Below are 12872 nucleotides of genomic sequence, written 5' to 3' on the forward strand. Positions count from 1 at the left end.
TCATTCACAAAGTATAAAGAATCTCATTCCATTTTTATGGCTGCACTAACATTATCTCCAGTAAGATAGTTATCTTTCTTTATTCAAAAGAAGGAACTGAGGCACAGAGGGTTGCATTGAGTCTCATTTCACAAAACCTGCTAAATTCCAGTTCTTAATTCCCTTTGTTTCTCAAGGAATGAAGCTTCTGTCTGACAAGTGTCTCTGTCCTCTCTCTCTTTCTTTGTGTATATGTATTCAATAAAAGCTCCTATGTAGTTTATTGCTCACACAAATTGCTATTCTCTTGCTTTGGCATCCTAAATTCAGGGATTATGCATATCTGCTACCATGATTGGTTCTATGATAGTTCTCTTAGAAATAGGAATCCTGGCTTTCTGAAAGGAAATGGCATTTGTGCAAAAAGCCAATAGATGGACCATGTAACTTTAAACTTGCTTTTCTTTCCTTTAATCACTTGACTCTATACTGTAAGTGAGCAGTGATCTTGACATTGGGATAACTTTGGTTATGGAACAGGTGTTGGTGGAGCGAATGGAGGGTGCACAGGATTTTGCTGCACATTGTGGCTCCTTCTACTATCAGACTGCCTACCTTATTCTTGTATTCCCAGGAGGAGGTAAACACTTCATCTTACAGAAACCAGACTTCAACCCCAAGTGGCCCCATAGTCTGAGTTGCATATTAATCTTTATCAATGACAGAAAAGCACTTTCTTCTTCAAAGTCCACTTGTTCCTTCTTCTTGCCCTTGAAAACTTCCTATTTGAAGCAGCAGGGAACAGAAGAAAACTAACACAGTTTGTTCTTTGGATTTCTACCAGTTCAATTTTCTGAGTGCTAGTTTCTTAAAATATAAAAGACCATGAAGAAACTCTGATTTTTGTCTCTCTACCCATATGCTGGAGATGTATATGTCTGCATGAGCAGACCAAAAGTCCCTAAGTCTGCTGTCACTTCGGTGTCATTACCATTAGCAGCCAAAGAACCTTGAATAAATGTCACTGAAAACAGGACATTTTCTTAACAGTATAGGATTACATTTTTTTCTACTATCTACCTTCTGGGAGCTATTTCTTCCATTGCATTTGATCCCTTCCCCTTTTTCACAAGTTTTGCTTGTATCCTACAAGTATACTTGTTTGAATAAAAGGACAACCTTGTTGACTTCTATATTGAAAAAGCAATTGATTTATCTCTGTGACAAATCTACTCCAGCACCAACACATACCTGAACATGTATATTCTGGATTAGTTCTGTAAAATTTTTATTCATATTTTAATTAGCTGCCTAATGGGATGTAATTCAAACTTAGGTTCAAGTTTCCCCAGTGAGAGTTTGAGGTTGTCTTCAAAAGTAAAATCAGTATTATTTCCGGTTTGTGTATTTGAACCTCTTCTTTCCTCTTAACTAAATGTACTTATATTTTTGCTTGTATTTTTCATTATCTTAACTCAATCTGTTGCCATCTGCTTAAATAGAGGCAACATTTAGTTATAAATGTTTTCTGGTTATAGTTCTAAGAAATTATTTCTAGTTACTGTATGTCAGTGGCTCATATGTGTAATGCCAGCTACCCATGAATTTGGAATCTAGAGGATTCTGCCTGAAGTCAGCCTCGTCAGCATAAACCATGAGGTTCCATCTTCAAATAACCAAGATGGGGCACTGGTGGCTCACGCCTGTAATCCTAGCTACTCAGGAAGCTGAAATCTGAGGATTGTAGTTCAAAGTAGAAAAATCAGATGAGACTCTTACCTCTAATTAACTGCCATAAAACCAAAAGCGGACCTGTGATTCAAGTAAGAGCGCTAGTCTTGAGCAAAAAAATCTCAGAGACAGTGCCGAGGCTCTCAGTTCAAACCCCAGGACTGGTACAAAAACAAACAATATAATCAAACAAAAGCAGGGCTGGAGATGTGGCTCAAATGTCAGAGCATCAAACAACCAAACAAGCCATGGAATTTTGAGGCACAGAGAGAGAGAGAGAGAGGCAGACAGACAGACAGACAGACAGACAGACAGACAGACAGACAGACAGACAGACAGAGACAGAGAGATAGAGACAGAGACAGAGACAGAAACAGAAACAGAGACACACAGAGAGACAGAGAGAGGGACAGACAGAGATTAGGAATAATTCTCTCTGTCTGTCTGTCTGTCTGTCTGTCTGTCTGTCTGTCTGTCTGTCTGTCTCTCTCTCTCTCTCTCTCTCTCTCTCTCTCTCTCTCTCTCTCACACACACACACACACACACACACACACACACACACACACACATTTTTCTTCCAGGCTTGCCTCTCTTTCACAGTTTCTTCTCAGCCTGCCCCCACCTTGGGTCATTCTGATCCAACAGATAGAACTGCAATCTTCCTGCTAGGGGAGCTAGTCAGTGGTACAACTACTGGTTGGTCCAGCGTCTGGTAGTTGAATGATGAGCATCTGGTGGCCAGGAAGCAGCAGTACAGCTGGGTGGGTTTTCCCATTATGTCTACACTTTTCTCTGAGTAATAATTAACTCATTTTATACAAATATCTGATATCCTCCTTCTAGAATGTTCTATTTTGGAACCAGAATCTGTTCTATAGTATGTGATATGGCTTGGTCTTTTCAATCAAAGTTTCCTTAGTTCTACTCTCCTGTAGGCATACTTTCCTAATCCCTGATCCCTTATCAAATTTCCCTTTAACAGTTCATCTCCATCTTGACTTCCATCTTCAACTCTGGCTACCAATACCAATATCAAGTTCCTTGCCTGACCATACAACTGCTTAATAAATTAAAATTCAAAACATTTGCACCAAACACTTTGGCACTAATTTTGTTAGCTACTGTGGAATTTACCAGCTGGTAGACAGTGGAAAACTTAGAGGCTGCTTGAGAATTAGAAGCAAACTCAGTGTTACCCTGGTATAGCTCTTGCACTTCTGCTTGCATTTTCAGTCCTTTCCTGTTGGGTGTAGCTCCTCTCATTTGTGCATCTTTATTAACTCCATCTTCGGTTGATTGCTTTGGACATAATCACTTATGCTTTTCCTGTATCTAAGGCCCCAAGTGTTTCCTTTACCCTTCTTATCCTTCTAACCAAGCCTGAAGCTGTAAATATGTACTAGTATCTTCTCACTAGGAAATTTGGCTCATTGGGCTTAACAATAGAATTTTGTGGTGAGATTGTGATTACTTTCTATGGATTTGGGGGAGAACAGGGAGATGAATCACATCTGATCATATTTATTAATTCACAGGTGTATAATATATATCTCTTTGTTCCAGTCAGTGTTTTTGATTAATAAGAACATTTCTGAAATCTGTGTAGAAAATCTAAAAATGTAGTAAGAAATTTTAGAGCTAAAGAACCTGCTCAACACAGAGCATTGAGATTAGTTGCCAGATCAAAAAAAAAAAAGAGATAAAGAGATTTGCTTTAAAAAAGTCATTTAGTAGATAATAAATCTAACCCAAATGAGACCTCTGGGTTGCACCCTAATGCATCAGACACCCTAATTTCAGAAATGCAAATGTTATAAGATTAACGCAGAATGAAATATTGAAAGGAGATTAAGTGTAACCTGATGCACTATTAATCTCAACTTTCTTCTAAGAGTCATGTTTCAAAGGAGCTGAAAAAAAGATCCCTAAAGGGAGCATTTATGTCTAGAAACCTATTCACAGAAGCAAACAGCCTTGCTTGATGTGCAGCTGTTTTTATGGAAGGAAGACTTCTGTCTTTACTGCCTTTGGTTTTCTAGAAACAGTATTGGCCCTTACCATAGCCAGAATTTATCAGTGTGGCTTGTAATCACAGCTTCTGCACCACTACACCATGGTACATGTAATTTGAACATAGAAACACAAGACAGATGATGTGATTTTTTAAGTGCCCACAAAACACTCACAGTGGAAAAAAGAAAACATTAATAACAGCCTCATTACAATTTTAGCTCATTCTAAGCTGTACTTTACTTTCTTACTACTTGACAATGTGTTATATTCTCTACTTGGAAGATTAAATTTATTTAAGAAAAGAGTGGACTTTTATCAGTAGCAAAAGAATCAAATTTTTAAAAATGATAAAGAAAGTGCCTTACAGAAGCCCATGATAAAGACTCATCAGTATTTGTCGAATTTGTATTGGAATTTCCAATGACTAGACATACAAATGTTGGCTCTTCAATTTCAAGACAACACAGCTTATCAATTCAACCCTTTGACATTAAAAACAACTTGAAATTTATCAAACTTTTAAAAGCTGACTGTTTAGACTTGTTGGATGCCTATAGCGCAAAATTCGGCTAAGAAAATCCAACTTCTTTCATACACAAGGATTATAATCAACTAAATTTTCTTTCTTAGACCCTCCAATCAGTTTCCTATTGAATGCACTGTTTGGTTCCTGACACTGCTGAGATGCACAGATCTCCATTTTCATGCTAAAGTAGAATCATTCCTCCTTCCCCAGTACAATCTAGAATAGACTAATTTGTAAAGTTTAGCAAGACTCTATTGGAGTTTGAAAATCAGATTTTTTTCAATCCTTTTTGTGTCTTTGAGTATGAAAATATTCTGGACAGTTTCAGGGAATGAGTTATTATTAGTTTAACCTTCCATGGGTCAATCTAAAGTTCAAGACTTGCTATGATGTCATGGTTTTATATTCACTAATTTTCATTTTGTACGTTCGTTGATTTTTCTTGACTTCTGAGCCATGCCACAGAGGCATATTTGGAGAAAAAAAGTATATATTTTGTTCCATTCTTAAGTATATTCATGGTACTACATTGGACTAGACCTGGAGTTTTTATCCCAGCATGATAGAAATAGAACAATCCTTATAAACCAGGAGGCTCTTGGTTTGTTAGAAGAGTTGAAATGATAGTCTGAGAGCATAAATCTCCTAGGAAAGGAAAAAGTTAAGATGTTCAAGAGTGATCTTCTCCCTTTTGATATGGTGTTAATTATGTCCTCAACTCTTACTTTTTAAAGAATAAATATCAGTTTTCTCTGGGTTTGAGGTAAAGGAAGAGAGAAGGGAATCTTTTAGAAATGAGTAAATGTCCCTAGAGCTTATCTTGCTCAGTTGACAGCTCTTTATTTTCCCTTTGTACTAACCGAGCCAATGGCATGCACAGATATGGCGTTTTCTATCTATCCGATCTTGTTAATTACTTTCCACAGTCATACAAAGCTGAATGTGGGCCATGTGCATGGTACATGCAGAGTTCACGCACTTACACGTTACATTTTTTGGTGGTAAAGAAAAAAGTGAAGTAAGTCATGATAAAACATTGAACACTAATTCTACATAGACAACATCAAAAGGTAGCCAGGTGCCTGTGGCTCATGCCTGTAATCCCAGCTACTCAGGAGGCTGAGATCTCAGTAAGGAGGAGAGCCAGCCCAGGCAAGAAAATCCATTAGATTTTCCACTGGCACTGTGGCTCAAGATGGTAGAGCCCTAGCCTTGAGTGAATAATCTCAGGGACAGCAACCAGGACCTGAATTTGAGCCCCATGACAAACAAAAAAAAAAGAAAAAAAAAGAAATGTAAGCTACAGACAATAGTTTATCTGAGTCAGAAATATTTCAAGTGAGACTTGACAGATTAGAATCAAACACCCTAAGCTCTAGAGAGAAAGTTATTTGTGACAATGAACAAAGCCAGTACAAGCAGAAAAGAGGGGACAAGGAAGACAGTGGAAAGAAAGGATGTTAAACATTGAGTTAGGATATTGACAAGGTTTTGCTGGACATGACAAGGAGTTAAGTATAAAACATTTTCAGACTTCTCAGAATGTCACACGATAGGATTTGGGTTTTGAAAGAATCTTCAGGTTCCTTCAAAGAAGATGGATCTGTACCAGAGAGTGAAAAATAAGAACCATTCATCTACTAAGGGGCACCTGGGTTGGTTCCATATCTTAGCTATGGTAAATAATGCCACCATAAACATAGTTGTGTTGGTAGCTTTAGTGTGGTCTTGTTTGTGATCATTTGGGTAAATGCTCCAAAGTGGGATTGCTGGGTCATATTTCTAACATATTTATAAGATGATTTCTTAGTTGCTTTGTATGTCCCTCCCCCATGGTATAACCCCTGTTTTCACTGTATTTGTGTTAGTATAATTTGTGGAGGGGAAGTGAAAAAACAAATTGTTTAAATAGGGATACAGGTGGACCCATTGCAACAATGAGATGTACAAGTGCTTATGTCGAAAAACGAGCTTTACAACTTTGGTGGGGAAGGGTGGAGGTGGGGAAGATGGGAAGGGATGATAAAGGGAAACAAAGGAGGAGGCAACAATGCTTGATAAGAAATGTATTCATTACCTTGCCCATTTAATTATAACCCCTCTGTATGGTATTTTCACAATAAAAAACTAATAAGAACCATTCTAGGCTGTTGCAGGAATACAGCTGAAGGATGTTCAAGGTCATGGGAAGATCACCCCTGGGGAATAAGAGAATGGCTCTTGGTCTATTTCATGTTGTACACATATCAAAATATCATCCTACCTCATCTATGGAAATGACCTGCATTCACCCTATTCCCCCAGCCAAATCAGACTTATACAATAGGAAATGTACTAGATGTGGAGGCAGAAAAGTAAAGAGGTCTTAGCCATTCTTCTATTAAAATTATATTCAAATGAGGAAGAATACAATTGAAGTTTTACAGTGGGCTGACAGTGTACAGCAATGGAAGGTTACAGAAGATAAACTAAATATGCAAGTGAATCTGACTGTAGGACCTAAGAGAAAAAGAAGAGGGAGCTTCCTATGGAAACTTTTTGAACTACACGATGTGCAACATCTCTCTTTATCATCTACCTCATGTGAGTCTGTCCACTGGAAGTAATTTCCCTAATGGAAACACATAGATCATGCATGACAAATTTTCCATTGGTGAAAGTCACAAAGCATCCTATCTTCTAAGGACTTAGGGAGCTGTTGATAGGAGAATGAATGTTCTCATATCATTTTACCCCCTTTACCTACAATACAAGTTGATATGACTGCCGACTAGACAATGGAAAAGTCACATTTCATGGTGAAGGCTCAATGCAAAAGTTCATAGTTTAAGAGATTTTTAAGGTGGGCTTGATGGGTGATGCCCATAGGGTCAAGAAGCTTAGGCAGGAAGATTGATGTCTGAGGCTCGCCCCTAGCAAAATGCAAAGCCTTGTCTAAAAATAACTGAAGTGAAAGGAAAAGAAGGGCTGGGGTGTGAACACTCAACTGGCATAACAGCTTCAAAGCCCTGAATTTGGCCTCCAATAACATCCCCCAAAATAACGAACTTAGGAGATTCTTGGCCAAATCATTGTGATGAAAAGTTTCTTTTACCTATCTCAAGAAGGTGCTAACTTGTCAGAGAAAGAGGAAAATATTCCAAGTATGAGTAGCTATTTGTGGATTGGAACTTGTGTTTGGCATAGATGGAATTACTCTTGGAGTGATGAGAGAGTACAACTTATGCCAAGCCATTACAGACCACTCAGATACTATGGGCAAGCTCAATCCATGAGAGCCTTTGAGGCTTAATAAAGAATATGAGATTTGAAAACCTATTACTTTGTCATTATAATCCTGAGAACTAGAGGTTTTCAAAGACCAGTTAGAATTAACTTTTTCCTTAGCTTCCCTTCTCCCTCCCTCTGTCTTTCCCTTCCTTCCTTCCTTCCTTCCTTCCTTCCTTCCTTCCTTCTTTCTTTCCTTCCTTCTTTCTTTCTTTCCTTCCTTCCTTCCTTCCTTCCTTCCTTCCTTCCTTCCTTCCTTCTTTCCTTCCTTCCTTCCTTCCTTCCTTCCTTCCTTCCTTCCTTCCTTCCTTCCTTCCTTCCTTCCTGCCTTCCTTCCTGCCTTCCTTCCTGCCTTCCCTTTTCTTTCTGTGTGTTTTTGTGTTATATATAATTACAGCCATTTTTTCCATCTTGGTGAATCTAATGGAGAAAGAAATATGATCGATGATGGATTTACCAAACCAGATTGGCAGAAACTTTGAGAAAGACAGATTTTTGAGTTATATCCTAGGTCTGCTACATAATTAGCTGCATAATTTTTACCAACTGATTCCAATTCTACCAGCCTTAATTTTTATGTTAATAAAAATGAGGGTAATAATTCTGTTTTAAGGACGTTATGAAAGTTGCTTTATGAATAGGTATTGCTTTGTTTGATGCTTGGTACATAGTAACACTTAATAAACCTTAGAATAATGAAATTACATTTGGCTCTTTTTCTGGGTATACTATGTGATATTTAGAAATCTGTACTCATCATTTATCTTGGCTTTACCTAATCCATAAGCTAATATCCAATCCAAAATCAACAATTTTTAATTTTCCTAAATAATATGCTACAGCTTTGTTGCTTTCATCTTTGAAGCAGCATCCCCTGAAAGTGTGTACATTGCTTTTGATATGTTGTTTTAATCTTGAACTTACCCTCTTTTCTCCCACAACAATGATGTTTTTAAGAGTGGAGGCTAGTTTTCTTGGAACATTTCCTAACTTGTGAATTTATCTGATTAAAACTCCTTCCCCTATGGTGGATGGAGATGCATAACAATAATTTAGCTATTCAAGAGGCTAGGGTCGGAGGATCACAATTCAAGGTCAGGATGGACAAAAGCACAAAACCTTATCTGAAAAACAAACAAAGCCAAGTGACCTGCTGTTGTGACTCAAGTGGTAGAGCACTTGCCTAGCAAGTACAAGACTCCAAGTTTAACATCTAGTATCACCCCAAACAAAACAAAACAAAAATCTTAAACAAAACCATTAAATCTCATTCCCATTCATTGTATTTCCTTTCTTCTTTACTACTATGGTGGGCATGGAATTTGGAGATGTATACATACGATTTTCTACCAACCTATAGAACAAACTGGGTTCTAATTCAGCCCAGGAATGCAAATATTAATTTCAATATTCTCTAAATTATGTGTCCTTCTTGTCTCTCAAGGAAGTTAGAAGATTAAAAATATAGTCTTATCCCTGAGGTAAGAAGCTGAATTCATATATTTTTGATTTGGTACATTATTGAATATTTTAGAACCTTGTATGCTTTCAGTGAAAACAAGATTTTATTAAAGTAATTTAGAGATACATGAAATTCCCATTATCACAGAAGAGATGTTGCTCCCTTTATGTTATGCACAGAAGAATAAATATCTAATTATCTTAATCTAATCATAGTCATTTCTTTTCATCTCCCAACATCTTGGCCATTTTTGAAATATCTTTTTTTTCTACTTACCCCCATATCAGTGACTTAAAAGACTGATCCTCTGTGTTCAGCAGAGATAAAAGAGGCTTAGAGATAAGAAATACTACAAGTCCTTGCATTTGGAGCAGGGGGCTTACAAGTAGAATGAGCAGGACTGCATAAAATGAAGCCTAAATTTGAGGGTTAAAAAAAATCCCAAGCTTATGTATTCTCTCAGATTCTGGGTACTGCCTATGCTGTTATTAATCTAAGCCCATTAAAGGCTGAGGAAGGAATAGTTCATTTTGTTTGTGAATATCTATCTATCTATCTATCTATCTATCTATCTATCTATCTATCTATCTATCTATCTATCTATCTCTCTATCTATTTATCTATCTAACAGTATTATTTAAAAAGCAATGTGAGGGTGGGTGCTGGCGGTTCATGCCTATAATCCTAGCTACTTAAGAGGCTGAGATCTGAACATTATGGTTCAAAGACAACCCAGGTGGGAAAGTCTATGTGATTCTTTTATTTTTAATTTAACTTTTATTGTAGAGGTGATGTACAGAGGGATTACAGTTACATAAATAATATAGTGAGCACATTTCTGTTTGAACAGTGTTACTACTTCTCTCATTTTCTCCTATTTTCCCCTTTTGTTATTTCCAATTAGCTACCACAAAACCTGGAAGTGGACCTGTTGCTCGAATGGTAGAGTGTTAGCCTTGAGCACTTGAGCACAACAGCTCAGAGATAGTGCTCAGGTCCTGAGTTCAAGCCCCAGGACTCCTCTCTCTCTCTCTCTCTCTCTCTCTCTCTCTCTCTCTCTCTCTCTCTCTCTCTCTCTCTCTCTCTCTCTCTCTCTCTCTCTCACACACACACACACACACACATACATACATGGAATGTCTAAACATGGAAAAAACTGTTACAAAACTAAATCTAAATTGAAGGTACAAAATAATTATCTTTTCTCCACCTCTGGCTTTACATTTTAGAGATAAGTATCTTTTAATTTTTTTTATTTTGTTAGGCTGTTCACATAGGAATTTTAGTGTTTTTATTTCTGTTACCACTTCTTGAGTTACCAACAGCACCAATCTACTCTATAATAAAATGACTAAGCATTTAGGAACACTTTTATTACACTATTATTCCATCTTGCTGTCTCTTTACTTCAATCTGTCAATTATACTCCCAGCTTTAGTTCTTCTTGTAATTGTCTTTATAACCATAATAGATATATTTGCATTGCTTGGTTTATCAACTTCAACTATACAAATTCTCAACAAAAAGAAATGACAAATGTTTGGAGTGATAGATATGCTAATTTATTTAACTTGATTATTACACTTTGTATATATACATTAAAGCATTACCCCATAAATATGGACAAGTATTCTGCATCATTTGAACATAAAATGAAACTTAAAAAGTGAATGGAGGATATAGTTATAATTGCTTTCATTTTTAAAATCTCTTCAGTAACTTTTGTTGCTATTCTATTTCACGCTTTATTTAGGCTTATAGCATTCATATTATGCTCCTAATACCGATAGCATGATTTAAATTTTTTTTGTATAGGTGGATTTTTAAAATTGAAATTTCCTCTTATTGCATTTATAGTCATAACTATGTTACTGTGGCTCATTTTGGATCAAGTAGTTGGGCTTATAAAGAAGAACTTCTAATTTTATGTCATTAAGTCCTGTGCCATCACCTTCAAAATATTCAACTGTCAAGAGGTCACAAGGTACCATGGCATCAACAAAGAATACAGAGTCAGGACTGCCAGAGTTCAATCTAGTTGGGACTTGTGAACTTGCCTGACATGGGTGGTGGCAAAGTGAATGGATTCAGAAGGAAGAGTTTGGATAATGCTCAGGATAAAAATGACTTCATTTAAGCTGAATGCCCCTGGTATCTCATCTTATGATAGAGTCGATGATACTAGGTCCCTTCGAGGGGAGACTGGGCCCGCATCCACACAGCTCTACCTGGCACTCAAATGGCTTCGACTGCTTGCAGTGCATTAGGAAACTGTGGGCACACAGAATCTGTGACCCAGGTGACTGCAGTCATGGCAGTTAGGACCCAAGATGGTTTGTAGTGGTTTAAGTTTGCAGTTTTCGTTTTTCCATTTGCCCTGTCTGTTCCATTTGCCCCTCTTATCTGTTTTCTATCCAATAATATTACTTCTAATTTTCTAGTCTATTGGCAGTACCTTTATTTGTTTTCCATAATTTTGTATCTACAACTTTTTCTTTTTTTGTATATAGTTTTATTGTAAAAATACTGTACAGAGGGGTTACAGTTATATGAGTAAGGTAATGAATGAGTACATTTCCTATCAAGCATTGTTACCTCCTCCTTTTTTTCCCTACCATCCCTTCTCTCCCCACCTCCCCAACTCCTCCCTCCCCTTCCCGGAAGTTGTAACGTTCATTTTCAACATAGTGTTTTGTACATCTCATTGTTACAATGGGTCAACCTGTATCCTTATTTCAGCATTTTTTATTTCCCTTCCCCTCCCCAAATTAGAAAACTTCTACAACTTTTTCTACTTAAATAGGCCATGTGATTTGTAGACATGCATATGCTGGGTCTATCATCTCCAACCATTTATCTTATTTTAAATGATGAATTGAAACTGACTTACGTGACTTGTCTGGTAGAGATGGAGTTTCAGAATCCAGACCTAAACTTACTTCTTCTCATTTTCAATTTTATTTCCTTCAATTCTACTAAGAACTGTGAGTAGACGGATTGCCCTCTACTTGTGTCATTTGTTTCAAATCAAACTCTTATTGTCAGGAAATATGATGAATGTATTTGGTGTTGATGGCAGCTGAAATTCAGGAACCCTGGATTGTGTTAGTTGATTAAGGAAATACGCTCTTTTTATAGAATTATGAAATGAAACTTAACCCTCTTCTAATCAAATTGACTTCGGTAATTTGACCTTCCACTTTGCCTCCTCATTCTTAACTTGTTTATGTACATATGACACAGCAAGAGAGTCAATGACTTTTCTTGTTATTCTTAGTCTCTAAATATAAACAGTCCAGCACAGTTACTGCTTGTGATCTGTTGCCATTAGCCTGTCCTTCCACGATGGCTGTTATGATGCAAAGGAGCCTGTCTTTTCTTGGGTGGGTGTTCTTGTGCTTCTTTGAGAGACATGATGCATTTTTTGGTATATTTATTTCATATATGACTCATCACATTTTTCCACTTAATAAATTTTATGTAAAAAGCAAAATATGCACACATACAGGGAAATAAATGGCAAAGCCTTATTATTTTGCCAAGATATTGATGGAGATGTAACACTAAGTGTGATCCTTATAGATGATGACATTCACCTTCACCTACTTGGCCAGCTATGGTGATTGTTCTATGGTTATGTTGAATATAAGATTGGATTTCTGTTAGAGTTGGATCTTCATCAGTGCTAATCTAGGAAAGGCAGATGCACCCAGATGCAGACAGTCCTTGGACAGGTAGTTTACATTCATTCTGGGCAAATGCTTCCAGCTAAAGAGCACTAGCCATTACACTAAGCAGAGAACTTAGCCATTCTAGCAGCAGTTGTTTTCTTCTCTTCCCCTATTTTCATCTTCTGTGCTTTTGCATGGCTATGCTTATAAAAGAAGCTACTA

This window comes from Dipodomys merriami, unplaced genomic scaffold (genome assembly GCF_024711535.1).
Source record: "Dipodomys merriami isolate MVZ:Mamm:240054 unplaced genomic scaffold, mDipMer1.0.p SCAF_7, whole genome shotgun sequence".
NCBI classification, from domain to species: Eukaryota; Metazoa; Chordata; class Mammalia; order Rodentia; family Heteromyidae; genus Dipodomys; species Dipodomys merriami.